The sequence below is a fragment of the Nannobrachium achirus genome (genome assembly GCF_963921795.1).
Source record: "Nannobrachium achirus genome assembly, chromosome: 16".
Lineage (NCBI taxonomy): Eukaryota > Metazoa > Chordata > Actinopteri > Myctophiformes > Myctophidae > Nannobrachium > Nannobrachium achirus.
Window position 1 is genome coordinate 35,444,790 of NC_137823.1, and position 16,433 is coordinate 35,461,222.

At 41.7% G+C, this 16,433-nt stretch overlaps 1 protein-coding gene across 1 annotated transcript in view; it reads right to left on the reverse strand.

The window, feature by feature from the left end:
• The window catches only part of klhl29 (kelch like family member 29), a 373,908-nt gene that overhangs the window by 303,388 nt on the left and 54,087 nt on the right, over positions 1-16,433 (reverse strand). The window lies entirely within an intron of this gene.

The window sequence follows — 16,433 nt, forward strand, 5'->3', positions numbered from 1 at the left end:
ATAGCCCATGATGTTATTCCCTGGTTCCTTTCGTTCATCTTACAGCCAAACTGGACCTCCGACGCCCAGTCCATTTCTCTATGTTCATTTCTCTCACCATCGCTCTCTTTTTCTCTCAACGTTATATTCTGTTATTGATTTTCCAGAAAAAAAGAAAACGAATATACCTCTCAGCAATTATTCCATTGAGGGGTTTTAGGTTTCAACCTCAGAGCAGATTTGTGAGCCCAGCATCTGAAAGGAAATCTGTGCTGTGAGTAAAGACTGCAGTACTTTGATAGTATTCAAAGTACTGTAATTCATGTTTTATTGATGACCAATGACCATGAAAGATTTAACTCAATGAATTGCTCTCACTTCTGGGCTACAAATGAAAATAAATATTGTAAATTAAAAAAAGATTTAAACTTTAATTAGTGCATATTTAGAGGATATTATATGTTATTCATTTAACGATTAAAGTTTGATTTGATTTGATTAATATATTGTTAACAACAGCAACAGCTTAGAAACCCAAATTTTGGCCAAAGGGTGGTCATCAGGAAAGCACAAGATCTCACCAAAATTCATCCTGCAATCTGCCTATCGCGGAATAACATGCGTATAAAGTTGACACAGTGCCCTGAGGGTGGAGTTAGATGAAATTAAAGAAAAGAAAGAAGGCCATGGAGTCATCAAAATCACCTCGGTTCATCCTTGGGAGAGCATGAACGTGCTCAGCAATTTGAATGGCAAGTTGCCAATTAGATTTGGAGATTGTGTGCCAGTGGATGTTTTGGCCAAAAGGTGGCAGACTGTGGCACAAGAGGAAAGGCCAACCAGCATTAGCAGTATTCATCCTCCGGGGCACATAAAGGTGGAAGCCAAATTTCATGCCAATCCAGCGTGTAGTTTTCAAGACGTCTTTTTTGGGATCAAAGTGTTGGACTGACAGACTTACAGTAAGGCTGCCTCATAGTCCAACCGAGCAGGAACCTTTTTGGAGCTGTGTGGAACACAAGCTCCCTATACGTGGCCGTGTGTGTAGCCGTCCGTGTCTGTCTGTCTGTCTGTCTGTCTGTCTGTCTGTTTTCCCCATTGACTTATAATGGGAATCGCAAAAACTCACATTCAAGTATTTTTCTCTCGTAAACCATAGGAGCTACAGTTTCAAACCTCGGAGAGGAGGTTCATAATGATTTTAAGAATGAATCCAAAAATAATTACATCACTCGGCCTCATGGTGGCGCTATAACGGCCCACTTTGCGTTTTGCCCCGTAACTCTTGAACCGTAGATCGGAAAATTAAAATTCTTTTTTCCCTGGATTCCTTGGGTCAAGACGCATCTCCCGATATAGGCCACGCCCATTTGCGCCAGGATAGATTTTCCGCCATCTTGAATTTTCTCCAAAACACACTTTTTGCTCCTTTTCCTACATATTTTCGTCAAATGTCACAAAAATCGGTACACATGATCCTGGGTGACCAGAGAGGTGCTACACACACACACACACACACACACACACACACACACACACACACACACAGCTCCACTTCGAACAGAGGTTCGATTTTTTTGGACTTTGGAGGGCTTTGATTAACTGAATAAAGTAAAGTGTTTATACCAAGGGTCTTCAACAGCGGGTCCGGGAACCCTAGGGGGTCCTCAAGAGTTACTACAGGGGGTCCTCCAAATCTTTGTGTGATAGAAACTTTTCTCTTCTTTTCTCCACTTGAACCCTAGTGTCCATATGCTGAGAACTTTAGCCAAAAATAGCTGATCTACAAGCTCACTACGCCTCGCAGCGTGAGGCGTTTTGAGCTTGTAGATCGTCTATTTTCGGTAAAGAGGTTGGGCGTAAAGGGGGAAAAGAGCAGACCAAGTACAGAGTGAAAGGTCAAGTTTATTAAGTCTCGACGGTTCTAGTGGTTAAATATTTGAAAAAACAAATTGACATGAATACAAAATACACTGATTGTGCTGTCAAACGATGAAACTTATGGAATCTTTGAAAAGGTTGTGGGGGTCCCTGCTTCATCTCTCTCAGCTAAGGGGTCCCCGGCCTGAAAACATTGAAGACCCCTGGTTTATACTGAGGTCTGAAAGCTAGACCCCGCCCCCTCTCCTGCCTAGCAACACTGCTGCTCTCTGAAGCATTGTACAGGCAGAGCCACGCAACTCTTCTATCTCAATGGCTCTGGAATTGTATGCAGCACTGCTGTTTATTTTCATCAGTCTCTGACGTGCTTTGACATAGAGATTTTGTCATTTCTGGCGACAGACAATGTGCACCATCTCCTCATTAGTTAATTGCCATCTGGTTGTGTATATTTATATGTGTAACGATAGAGACGAGATGAGTGCTACTGTAGTAGACCATTATTTTCTGACTGTGGTGCTGGTGTGGAAGAACAGTGGAGGACAAAGGTGACAGCATATACGGCAGCCCAATACAAATGGAGGGATTTCTACAGCTAACCTTTCTTCAAAACAGACCATGGCACGTTGCTGACAAATTGAGGAAATAAAACAATATCAAGTGTCTGACCAAGACAAAAGTTCTGTCGGAAATGTGTTTGGATAGTCAGAACATCCCGGAGGTGCAAGAACAGCCAAACAATGACATCATTCTTATTGCCTATCCTGTACGAAATAACTTTAGACATTGGTTGTATGTTGTATGTAACTTCAACTTGCTTTACAATACAACTTACATTGCCATCCTTATTAAAGGTGATACACCATGAAATTTCACTTTTTTTGGGGTCCCACTAGCACCTTCTATCCTCACAAAGTCCCATTTCTGACCGTTGTGTATTTCTGGCTGGACAGGCTGTCCAGATTTGCTGCCAATTGTGACGTCATCTGCCGATTGTGACGTCATCACAAAAAATAAAAAAAATATATAAATATATATTTTCTTTTTCAAAAGGATTTTGGGGGTGGTGGCGCAGTTCAGGCCAAAGGTGGTACTGCAGCTGAAATGCTCTGAGAGCCATTAAAAAATGAGAGAGGCTCTCTATTCAGGAGTGGTAATTTAGCCTCAAACCTTTTGAAAAACGATTTTGGGACATAAACAATATGACATAAATACTTTTTAAATGCATGGTGTATCACCTTTAAGGGCCATTTATAGTTACGTATGGTTGATTTTGTGTACGTTTTGGGTGAGATATTACGTACAGTAATTCCGTCGACATGCATAGTTCCTCCTCTACATTATGTCCGTGCAGACCGCTCTCCGTTGGGCTGCGCGCCACATTGTGCCTCGCAGCACAGAACAGAATAGCTAACAAAAGCGAAGCAGCCAAAATATGTAGAACCACAGAATGTTTTGACCCGACGACACGATGTTATAAGTGGTAACAGTCTGGACTGCAGGTTCTGCTGTCTGTCGGCAAAGTTGTTTCGCGGATTCGCGGTAAATGTAAAACTCAGCGAGGGTACAGATTTTAACCACATATGGATCAGGACCCGGAGTGATTATAACAAAACACACATATAATTCCCAAGTATATGATGAGCCGCTGAGCTAATTAATCAGCTCTTCTTGTGTGCCTCGTCTTGTTGGCAGCTGTTGGAGGAGGATAGGCGATGTGTGTGACTGCACGCGCGCTCGCACTTGTGTGTGTGTGTGTGTGTGTGTGTGTGTGTGTGTGTGTGTGTGTGTGTGTGTGTGTCAAGCCGTCCTGTTGTGACGTTCCTTTTTTACCGTTTCTTGATACAATATATTTATCATTGGGACACATAGTTTGAGAACCACTGTCATAGAGCAGAGGAAAAGTAATTTTCCTCACTACTACGCCTATGTTTGACAACGGTGGCCGTGGGTACTTCTTGCTACGGATACATCTTGTACGTTGAGTCCGTCCAGTTGGGTGCTGTCCGTAAGGGTCCGTATACGGAGATAAATCATCCGGAGTGTTACGTACTGGGAGTCAAACCGGACCAAACGGAGTAAAGTTCTCTCACCCTCCGTTGCTTGTGTATTCCTGCGGTCCTTATGTACTACTATGCATGGTACTTTAGCGTCACAAGCAGGGCTAAAAATATATTTTATATATCACACTGAACAATAACTATCTGTACATTCAGCAGTGGAGGAAGGTGGGAGGAGAAATATGATTCAAACTGATTCATTGTTTGGGAACAATCCTAACCGCATCAGCAACTTTAAAATTAGTTAGATCTCCCAATAGGAGTCTGCACATTTACCCGAGGAGCCCTGTGCAAACACGGAAATGTGTTAAAATATTCAAATGTGCACGAAAAATATAAACTATCCCATCACAAAAGGGCGAAGAAAATCTATTAAATCAACATTTTAGCCCTGAGAACCAAAAACACAAGTAATGACACAAGCAAAAAAAACATATAGTGTCTTGTTTCCAATATCCTTCCTGGGTGGCAAACATTGACTTGCAAGTTCTTTATTGGACTTTAATTAATAAACTCCCCTTTCATTGTAGAGACTCCATCACATGCAAAGCATTCTGCTGTGTTCTGTCTGCTGATGCGACTCAAAAGGTCAGCCTCCCTGCCTGCCACAGAAGACCTGGTTAATTAGCAGGGATATTGTAAATGACTTGCTCCCCCACCGCCCTTCTCTGCTCACAGGCTCCATCAGCTTGCCTGCACAAGCATGTTGTTTCCTGCAAGAATCAATCGCAGCCCCAGGTGTATAGCATTTGGATTTTGCTGTTGGACAAAGTTCGCGACTTGCATGTTGGGAATGATGCAACTTGGATTCGTATATACAGTGATGTCATCAGTGTATATACATATATGGGCATATTGGTCGGATCGGCGATTCTGGACAACAGGGTCTCCATATATGCCTATAATATATGGGCATATCAGTCGATCCAACCGTATTCACTCGGGTCACCAACTCACCATATTCCGTTGGATCCTCTGTGACACGCACGGTGAGTTTTAAGCTGATCGGTTGAGCGGATTTATCGCGTTTATAGAGGTCAGAGAGGTCTGTGGGAGTTGAATTCATGGCGTATTTACCCTTAGAATTTGTCTGGTTGCTGGTAGAATTTCTACCAGCATGTATTGTAAAGCACTGCACACATGTACAGTATACACAATCATAAAACTGTAGCCGATAACCCAAGTATCCAAAATGTAATTGATTAAAAACACCTACAGTAGTGTGCAAGAGAAACAGCAACATTTTCATGGACGGCCCCCACTGCCCGTCTGAGAGAGACAGATCCACTCGTCCATCTGTTTAGTGTTTCAAGCATCAGGTGAACCAAGTGCGTCTGGGGACACAGCTGACAGTCATTATGGAAACACATCCAGCTGTCTGAAGGACAGGAGCTCCAGCCTTGACCAGCAGGCTTAGACCAAGCTGATGACCATGTGTTTCTCAAAAAGGTTCCGGATTCGGGACCTGAGGATAGGTCATGGAAAGAATGTGCACCTTTCCCCCCCTGGAAAAAGTATCATCGTCATAAGTTAGGGGTCGAGTTGTGTTGCGAAACCTCTCCCGGCGTGTCCCTACAGCACTAAGTAGGTGTGGGTGGCACGGCTCTTTGTTTGCTTAGCTTCCACGATATTTTATTTACATTTTTTGAGTCGGGCAACAACAAAAATACAAAAAGAAAAGGATTCCATTTTCTGTTTGAAAACCACTTCACTGTATCCAATACCCCAGGGTGCTGTTTGCTCCCATACACAGTAGCTGGACCACCCACCACCTGCATCAGCGTCTTTAGCTGCTAAAAACCAATATTGTTTATTCAACCAATTACGGACAAACTGCTGAGGCAGGAAGGAGGCGGGGGTTAGGGAGGGTGGGGTTTGTGTTGGGAGTAAGCCGGGGTAGAGGAGAGAAGGGACAGTGGGGATGTAGGTGTTGTTCAAAGCTAATACAACATTTTGCATATTTCATCATGCAGCAAAGAGCCATCTTTGGAGCGATAATGATGAAATTCCATCAGCTGTGCTTGCGGCGTCTGGTTTGACCTTCACTCCCCCTCCCCTATTGGGGTTGATGGGCGGGGGGTGGGGGTGCTTTTGGCACCATTTGGCGTTATCCCTTCATTCGTTCAGATGCATTGAGTCACCATTCACCACCACAGCACAAAGAAGAAGAGTAGATATAGATAATCAACAGAGACACTACTGTTGGCTAGGGATGGGATGATATGATAATGTCATATCACGATTATTGTCACAAAAGAAATCGCGATTTACGATATTTTTGCGATAATCTAAATTATTTATCTTGGGCGGAACATTTGCCAAAAAATAGCCTGCGATGCATTGTGAGCTTGTAGATCGGCTATTTTTTGGCAAAGACATTTGATAGAGAGTGAAAAAAAGACTATCAAGTACGTATATTATAAGTACCGTACCTTTTACCAATTATAGAGGTTTTAAGTGGTACTGGATATGCAGCTCGGCAAATAAAAGGTGAATTGATCCCAGTGCATGACGGAGGACGATATCACTATCAACTGTCTGAAATGGTACCAAAATAAACTAACCTAAACCTAAACCTAAACGATGAATACAATCTCCATGATATGATTATTGTGAGTGTTTTTTATCACGATAAACGATAATATCGCTTATCGTCCCATCCCTACTGTTGGCAGAGGTGTTTTGGACTGGTTGGATTGGGTTGTTTAAAACATGCTGGCATCAAACACAACCCAACATCTAAGAGAAAATAACGTGCTTCAACCCGCATTGACAGACCTGAAACTAGACTGCTGTAGGCTTGAATCCAGCTCTTCGCTCTCCTCTCCATGCATTCTTTCTTGTACTTCTTCCCAAAGCAGAAGAAATTAATGATTTAGAGGAATCTAGCAGACACTCTTATCCACGGTCTGTTTTGTCACCTGTTTATGCCCATATATGGAGATCCCTGTTCTGAGTAATTGACATCACTGTGATGTCACCTGTGATGTCACAGTGATGTGTCAAGGCAGGGGAACCACAGTGTCAGGCGTTACCTGTTCGTCCGGCATTGTATTTTTATTTATGTCAAGTTGCACACCATACATAGAATAGAACATTATGTCAAGGAGCTGCTGCAAAACCTGGACTGAGGACCACCAGGCCAACTGCATACATCAGGTGGTTCACAAGTGTTTCCCTGACCATGCAATAAGATTGGAGACAGAATTCCCCCCCAGTACTGTTGGTGTTTTCCTATAACCAAAGTATAAAAATAACTACTACGGTCTGTCCGATACAGTGGCCTCGGAAACTGAATCAGAGACTATTACACCCAATCAGCACCACTTCAAAACAGAACTTTGAATGCATGCATTGATTACTTGAGGTTTATAAACAGTCGGCTCTGTGGAAACCACTTGAGGCACATTTGGACTCATAGCACACACACTGTTCAAACCTGTGATTATTATGGGGCCTTGATAGATCAAATGACTGACACAGACCGACACTGGAGCAAACAGAGCTGCTAAGTGTTAGCAGGGCAAACGGCACCCGAGCATCAAGACTCAATCCGGCAGGCTGAGGGATATAATATTCAGTATTATACTGCAATTTGGAATGTTCAGTTTACTGCTGATGCCGATGTTCTACTGTATCAGGCAATCCTAGAGAGCGTCATTACTGTAAATACGGAATTACAGCATATGTTGCCAACCTAAATGAAAAGTAAAGATTTACAGTACACACAAAACAACTATGAAGGTAATAGTGAAGAGAGAATAATGAGCCCATAGAGTGCCTGTACGATCAGGCAGTCATGAAACAAGCAACTGCATTGCAGACGCTCAACATCAAAAATGTACAAAGTGAGTTCTGAATCCTTAAAATAGTAAATAGTTATTAAGAAGGCAAGGACATCGCAGCACTCAAAATGTGACAATTTACTGCCACATGGATTCTCAAAATCCCAATAAGAACCTCTGGCATTAGAGAGAACACTGTGTGCACTGCCAAATTGCAAATCCAACCGCTTCAAGCTATCGTGTGTTCCAGCTTCCTTCATCAAGCCGCTGACCTCTAAGGCTAAATCTTACAATTGTAATGTGCAATAAATTAATACACAAGCACTTCAGCATTTTGCAATTTAGCATTTTAATTCTGACGGTTTCTTTTATTTAGCCGTTGTGTAGAGTTAAAGATTTTTTTTCATGTGAACAAACTGTCGTGTCAAATGCTTCTCATGTTTTTGTGGTGTTTTTTTTATGTGAAGCAATGGACCGTAGCACTATGCCCAAGACAAATTTCCCCTCGGGGACAATAAGGTTTACTCTCTCTGCTACCAGTTCACTTTACTGCCACCAATGCGGTCACAGTATGTGAATGTGCTATTTATATGCATATATTATAGACTAAAGGAATATTGATTTGGCCATTTAGTTATTATTGCTGTTATACCTTTTAATGTCATTTTTTATTGTTAGTACAAGACTTTCACTGCCTACGGTATACGCTGTATTATATGCGTATGTGACAATAAACACCCTTGAACATTGGTTCTCTCTGAAAGTCACAAAGCACGACTAAAAACTTTAACCCGATGAACACTACCGTCCCTCCCTATTCTGGGCATGTCATAAGAGCCGAACATTCAGCAAAATAGGTAAACATTCAGCTAAAATAGGAGATCCACAAGCTCACAACGAGGTGCATTGCGTCTTGTTGTGAGCTTGCACTGTAGTCGATCAGCTATTTTCGCTATTTGATGGACAACAAAGTATAGAACGTTTAAGTGGTTAAAATACCCTGTGCAGTTTGTGCGATATTGCTTTGTCACAACAGATGGATGATAAGCAGGGGAGGAGAGCAATAGACACGACAATAACTTACTAATATATTTAACTTCCATTCAGAGGTATGCCGTCTTCTCTTAATCTGAACACTCATACCTCCGACTGATGGTGATAAAGGAACAGTTGGGGAGGCATATTGAGCGTAATCGTCCATACACCACAGATGCGGGTGAGATATTGACATATTCTCATTTTAGTAATCGCTGCGAGAAGAGACATCTACAGTAAGTGTGAGATCTCATTTCTCAGTGTTTGTGCCTCCCCCTGGCCAGCCGGGGCTCCTGATGGAGGGGAAAGGAACTGGTTGGAATAACGTGTTCCTTCCACGTGCTACTGTACGTCCAAACCAGGGAAATCTCCACTGTCAGGTGAAAAGAAGCAACTTGGACTCCTCATGCATAGAGGGAAGCATGAGGTCAGTCCGTTGTCTCCCCAGGCGTGGCAGAGGGAGAGCAGAGCCCAGGATGACATAGGCAATTGGCACTGGGTGAAAAAATGGGTTACAAAAATTGTGGGATAAAAAAATAAAAATAAAAAAAATGTTTTGATTCAGCAATACTGAGCAATACACACACATACACGCTAGGGGTGCCACAATACTGAACCGAACCGGTATACCGAACCAAATGGCCCTGTAGCGAACCGAACAGCCCATACCGAATGAACCGAATTTCTTTATTTTTTTGGGTGTGGCCACATAAGAATATCATTTTAACTCTTTCTGTACACTTTTTTTGAAAAAAAAAAAACTTCCTCCTAGTATAATCATAATAACTGATTATCATGTTTTAGGGGGGAAACAAATGATTGCACCCCATCTTTAAAATTAATCCATTTTGGATTCTTTATTTTTTCATTTTCATTTTTTACTGTACCGAAAACCGTACCGAAACCGTGAGCCTAAAACCGAGATACGAACCGAACAGTGTGCTGACTGAACCGTGGCACCCCTAATACACGCACGTACACTACACGCGCATACAGACACTATACAAACTCAAAGACAGCAGTGTTCGGGGATATCCATGCCTGAGAGAAAATAAAGTAAATGTACATCAGATATTCGCTAGGCAATAGACCTGGACAGCCTCAGTTTTAAGCTTGACTTCTCATGGTCACCTGACAAGTTGAAGCATTACCACAAGGACAGGGGATTGACACACTCCAAATGTCCATTATGACCTTAAGCATACACAGCTCTACGCTAAAGAACACTGCCCCCCCTGGGAAGAATAGTAATTGTATCTGGCTGTGCTGAATTCCTTCAGCATATCCACATACACACCTGCATTTGTTGTGAGCTAGGACTTTTGTACTAGTCTACCACTTAAAATTAAAGCATAACTCCATAAACTCCATTATTATTGCACTAATTGAAAAAGGAATAAGTGTCACGGTGGCCATGCACCACATGATATGGCAATCGTGGATGCTCTATGGAAAGGGCAGGAGATAAGAGGATTTTAAAGATTTCCAATCTGTTTTGTTATATTACTTTATTTATTTTCACTTTAAAGCTCTTGCTGCAGCTCGTGTGTGTTAATCCTTCAGTCATCAAACAACATACCTATACTGGCTTGGTGGCTACAGTAATAATAAAAAATAAAAAAAATAAAAAATAGCCTAGTATGCAAGTGTTGGCTGTACAAATGACAATATTGGACTGCTACTGTAAAACCTATGCTATACAATTAAGCAAAACCCAAAGAAACAATAAAGGATGATTCTCGTCCAGTATTTCTTGGGGCTTTTTGTATTTTACTAAAGACTTGGCAGATGAAAGAGGAAAAAGCCCTGATTTCTCAGGTATGAGCAGCAGATGTGAAAAAAATAACCCTCACATCTCTAGAGGTACAGACATTGAATCAGACACCCACGTTCATGCGTGTACAGTACGGTCTTGTGTACGTGTGCTGTGCACACACATACACAAGCCAGGGAGCCTCCGTGCACCCACAAAGACACACACAAACAAGCAGCATTTTCAATCTGCAATCAGAAAAGATGCTGCGTTCTCTCTCTCTCGTCCTCTCCCTCTGACTGTCCCCTGCACTTGGCATCAAAGTTCCACCCCTCCATAAAAGCCTGATTCTCTATGACATAGTGGAGATTGCTCTGTCGAAAATGCAATCAGCCAAAGCTGCCTCAAGTGGTGATGAATTACTATGGCTTAGGATAAGACAATGACTTGTCAGTTTTGTGCCGACTCGATGTGTGGAGGGACCAGTGTAAGACTCCTATGTGCACAACTCTACATACACACCACTTGAAGGATACATTCCCCGGTGTTGACATGGCAACACCAAGTAATTGAAAACATCATCAGAGAAATGTGAATTGATTCAGTACATGACTCAGAAGGCTCATTTACAACATGGCATATGGTCATTATAAGCAACTTAAAGCCCTGATCGTTGCTTTGAAATTGTGTTTAAGTAGTATTCAAATTGATTCGAAAGACTTTTGTAATTTTCATTTTTTTATAACCCAGTTTGACACGTCGTTTGTTTTAGTGTTTGTCATATATTACAGCGAATAAATGCAAGACCCATATTTAGCCGATGCAAATAATCAGTCCTTGTATTGTGGGAAGGGAAAGGAAAAGCTTGCCAGGCAAGCACATTTTGCTATACCTGGAACTTGTCCTCTGCAGTTACAGTAAACCATCCTAACTATTAGGAACAGCAGGAGAGGGGTTCAGTGTGTCTTGGACAAAAGGACTAGCACTTATGGGTTTTCCAATGGCTGCTGCCAAAGCTGAATTTTCATTATTAACATCTGATAAAATAATGTAATAATAATACATTATACTTATACACAAACCTTTGTGTACTTAAAAAAGGATTAATCAACAATTAACTTTAACTTTCAAAAAGCAAAAACTAAGAAAGAATGAAAATGTGTGAACAAACATGAACAAACAATGTTAGTGCAGGGTCCCGAAAAATGCAATCCTCATGAGTGCAGGCATCAACCGATGCCGATTATCTAAAATTGCCACATGCTGTATCGGCCTGAATAATCCGCCCGAGCCATTAATTGGTCGACCACTAACAAGGACATGATGCAAGAAGCCAGGATTCTTCCAATTCCCAGACGACCGCTCTACCTCCTGAACAGCTGCCACCCCGGAGGTTAGTTTGACGGAGGGGAAGACAAAATCTTAATACCGGCACAGCATGGGGCTTTGAAACGCAACTCCTCCAAATCTCATGCGCCCAAAGCAACGTACAGACATAGAGCACTGGCCATTGCCATGACAACATTCTTACAATTTCAATGCTGGTGGATCTTGACTGCTTCTGAGCTCGCACACACCATTCCACCATAACCCATCAGGAGACAAAAGCTTGATGCTCCAGCCGTTCAACTCGTGTTGTAGCTACACCAGATAGACAGCAGGTCCCTGTAGAGAGAGACTCGAGCATCATAAATAGAAAGGCTGTTAGCGATGCAGACTGCCTTTAAAAATGGATCCGCTTTTGCTGTTACATCCCATTAAAAATAGAGAGGAGAGCGGGGTCACGGAGAGGTGGTGTCCTTTCAGGGCAATGTCCCACATCAGCTGGAGTGGAGAACTTCAAATAGAGTAGAAGATGAAACCCAAACCCGCTTGCACTGTACGTATCTCGTTATCCCCTTCTCACGTACAGTACAGCACAGCACAGCATCTCCCAGCTCAACAGAGTGGAATCATATATCACACTGTAGAAGTGGAGAGGCCCACTTCTCTGGCTTTCGTGTCTTAATTAAGACCTGAAAAATACCAAAAAATGTCTTCTAAATCCTAATGGTTTTCTGAACAACTTGTTGTTTCTATATCAGTGAAGCTTTTCATGTCAAGGACCCTCTAGAATTATATGTATACCGGTATGTATTATGTATGTATTTGAAAGAAGGATTTGCATTACAAATGTCTCCTTTAAAAATATATATATTCAAAGATTTGCAAAAAAAAATAAAAAATCTTTATTTATCTTTATTTTATTTTATAACCGATCTACAAGTTCACAAGGCAAATTGTGAGCTTGTAGATATTTTTGAAATACTTTCTATATATCAATTTCTCCTGAAAGAAAAATAGGGATGTCGTGGGTTAAAGTGGTTATTCACTTTTGTTTACATCGGGTCGGCCTCTCTGGCTGACCAGAATAAAATAAAATAAAAATAGAAATCAATAAATAAAACAAAAAACACCATCTCCTCTCTCAGGCTCTCTGCCGCGTAAGTAGTTGAACCGCCCGAGGAGGAGAGTTTGGAGAGCCCCTGCCGACGGCTCATTAAATAGACATGCATACCGCCGTACCGCCTGTGCCGTGCCGTGGTGGGCTGGGCTAAAGCATTGTACGGCTCAGTGCGCGTGTGGTGCTCATCGCTGCAGGGGTCAGGTAGAGTGCACAGCCGCTCGTGCTCGTCGGTTACTGTACCGGTTCATCTGCAGTGCATGTCAACTTCACTCTCACCTCACACACACTCACACACAGTCACACAGGAGCACGCAACACAAGAAAATACTAAAACGAGACACATGCATAATGCATGCACATAGATCCACACACGAGCGACAGAAACAAAAAATGTGCACAGAATGACATATACACATACTGTACATATACACATGCATGCATGGACACACACGGATGTACACACACACACACACACACACACACACACACACACACACACACACACACACACACACACACACACACACACACACACACACACACACACACACACACGCACGTTCACCTGATTTTAACCCCACCCTGCCTGGTCTCTGAGGAGCGAGGTCATCTCGCGATCTCAAAGTGTTTTGAAGCGTCACAGAACCACAGAACAGCACTTTTCCTTTTCAAATGCTGAGTGCCTTATTGCGTCTTCGTCAAAGGTACACGTGTCCATGTACGACACTGGTATAAAGACACGTGTGTGTGAGTGTGTTTGTGTACACTATGTGGACAGCATCATGTATTTGGAACCCTCTGCGTAATGTGTGCTTCATCAATTAATCAATTGTTTGCTCAGACCAAGACTTATGCCTCATTCACATACAGAAAAGCCAAGCTAATGTTTTGCTTGGTAATTCAATGTATTCTCTATGCAAACCAGCTTTTAACATTTCCAAGAAAGCTGGTTTGTATAGAGAATACATTGAATTACCAAGCAAACCATTAGCTTGGCTTCTCTCAGTGTGAATGCAGCATTAGACTTAGTCTTTTCTATACATTTTCTTTCTCCCGTAAACTCTTGATGTAACCCTTTACTTCTGCCGATCAACTTTCAATAGCCATTGTGAAATCAACAAGAGAATGTTCCGTAGTTTTACAGATTTGTTGATTACCGGTAAATCAAGTAATAGATGAGTTGACAAATTCCTATTTGCCGACCAAGAAATTCTTTAGGACAGCCCTAAAAAGCAATGTTGGATAAAAAGGAGCCTCCTCTGTGTATTAGGACTACCCACACATTAATTTAAACAGCGGAATCTTTCCTGTACTTTCCTATACACCCACCAATTAAATGTTCAATACCTGTTTCAACCAATCAAGCTGCTAATAACTGACACCACAACACTGTGTCAGTCACTACCGCTTATTTACAAGGTTAGACAGTAACGCTTGTAATGTAGATTCATACAGGGAAATGATAAAACATTCACTGGCATGATGGAAACACTGTCTGCCTTTCAAAAGGATCTGTATCTTTTCTGCACTGAATTCAGTCTAAAAATGCTCCTATTTCCCAAAACAGACACGATGCCATTTGTTATTCTGCTGACTGACGCTACTCAATAAGCTCTAGCTAGAACTCGCGGACATGCAATAATCAATTGATCTTATACAGGAAGTCTAGTCTGTGAGCTCTGAACATGTTTCGACTGAGCATAGTATTGAGCGTAATTCCCAAATATGAGAGCTTTGGCAAGTTATCTTTTAATGATGTTTGGATAAACATATGTGAATCCAGCTTCTCTCACATAAATGCTATCTTCTTATATGCTGATACCCTGGCCTGTACTATCTCCTAAGCGGACACATAGATCACACACTAAATTATAGATATGTGATTAGCCTTGCAAAGAAGGTTTCATTAACTATTCATGTCACTTCCCATTAGATTTAAGCACCTCTCGAAACTTTAGTAGCTTGAGTATGACGCCAATCAGATGCCAATAAATATACAGTAACTGAGTCGTTGTATAACACCTCTGGCTTGGCTGCATAAACTGTCTCTTTGTTGGATACCAAGGGCAAAGACGAATGCTGCAATTTTCATCATCACATACCCATAGCCTTATCTAATCCCTAAAGGGCCGTTCACACTAAGCACAATAACTATAACTATAAACATTTTTTTTTACTTGTTTTTAAAAATCATTCTAACTGAAGTGGAGTCCACAGTGCACCACAACTATCAGGGATAGTCTTGTTATTATTAACAGACAATGGAGGATACAATTTTAATGGCTACTAACACTAGCTGGCTTGGTAAGCTAGCTGCCATTACCTCCAGTAGCCTACAATCTTGCCTCCTTATAATTAATAATCACAGTCAGATTATCCATAGCCTATTGCATGTGTCTTTCAGCACCACTGTCACAGAGGCAGAGAACTCTCTCTCCCACTCTGCCTCCGTGTGTGGGCTCTGACACTAGCCTGGAAACCAGACAAATCTGCCATTGCAAAAATAAATTGCCATATTGGTCTGGCCAAGCCAGGCTACTCTGACACAGCTAGACTGAGCAGGCATGTCTGTGCCACACAACCACACTGTTTACATAACGTTATCGTTTATCAGTGTGGACGCTCACTTGATGATCGTTATAGTTGTAGTTGTCTTGCTTGGAGTGCAAGAAAACGAGAACACAGCATTTGCTCAACACTTTTATTTAATAAATGATTCTAATTTGGGGATTTCCTAAGTGTGTGGGGAGTGAGTTGGCTGGGTCCATAATGGGTTTGTTGGTTCATCTTTTCCACTCAGTGTTTTAGTTGCTTTGCACCCAGATACAATTCAACTGCAACATCCCTTGCAATCGTGTTTGATGCCCGGATTCTTGTCCATTTTTATATGGCAAGATCCTTCCGCAGTGAGGTCGCCTGCAGTGACAGTTCAACTCAGCTGGCACTTTAACTTGCACCGATTGGTCACATAGCTGTATGAGCCTTTGGACTGATACAGTAGCTGTAATGTATTTATTTATATAATCTGCCAGGGGGCTGGCACAGCTTATCACGCTCTCTGTCTTTCATCACCCCCTCACCCAGGGCAAATACACTTTTGGCAGAGGTGTAAAGTAACCAAGTACATTTACTTAAAGGGATATTCAACTTTCAACAGGGAGCAGTGGAAGGGCCTCTCTCCACATACACACCCATTGTAACTTCAAACTTCATTTTAACCATGAAAAAAAATAACATTATTTTTTTTGGTGACTCATACTACCCTCCTAATACGTGAGCAGGCCGTGTTTTTTCTCTAACTTTTTTCATTTATTTTTAATAATTATTTGGGAAAATGGAAAAAATGAAATACAAAAAAATAATTATTAAAAATAAATGAAAAACGTTATAGAAAAAACACGGCCTGCTCACATATTAGGAGGGTAGTATGAGTCACTAGAAAAAAATAATGGGTGATTTTAATGAATCTATCATGGTAAAATTGAAGTTTGAAG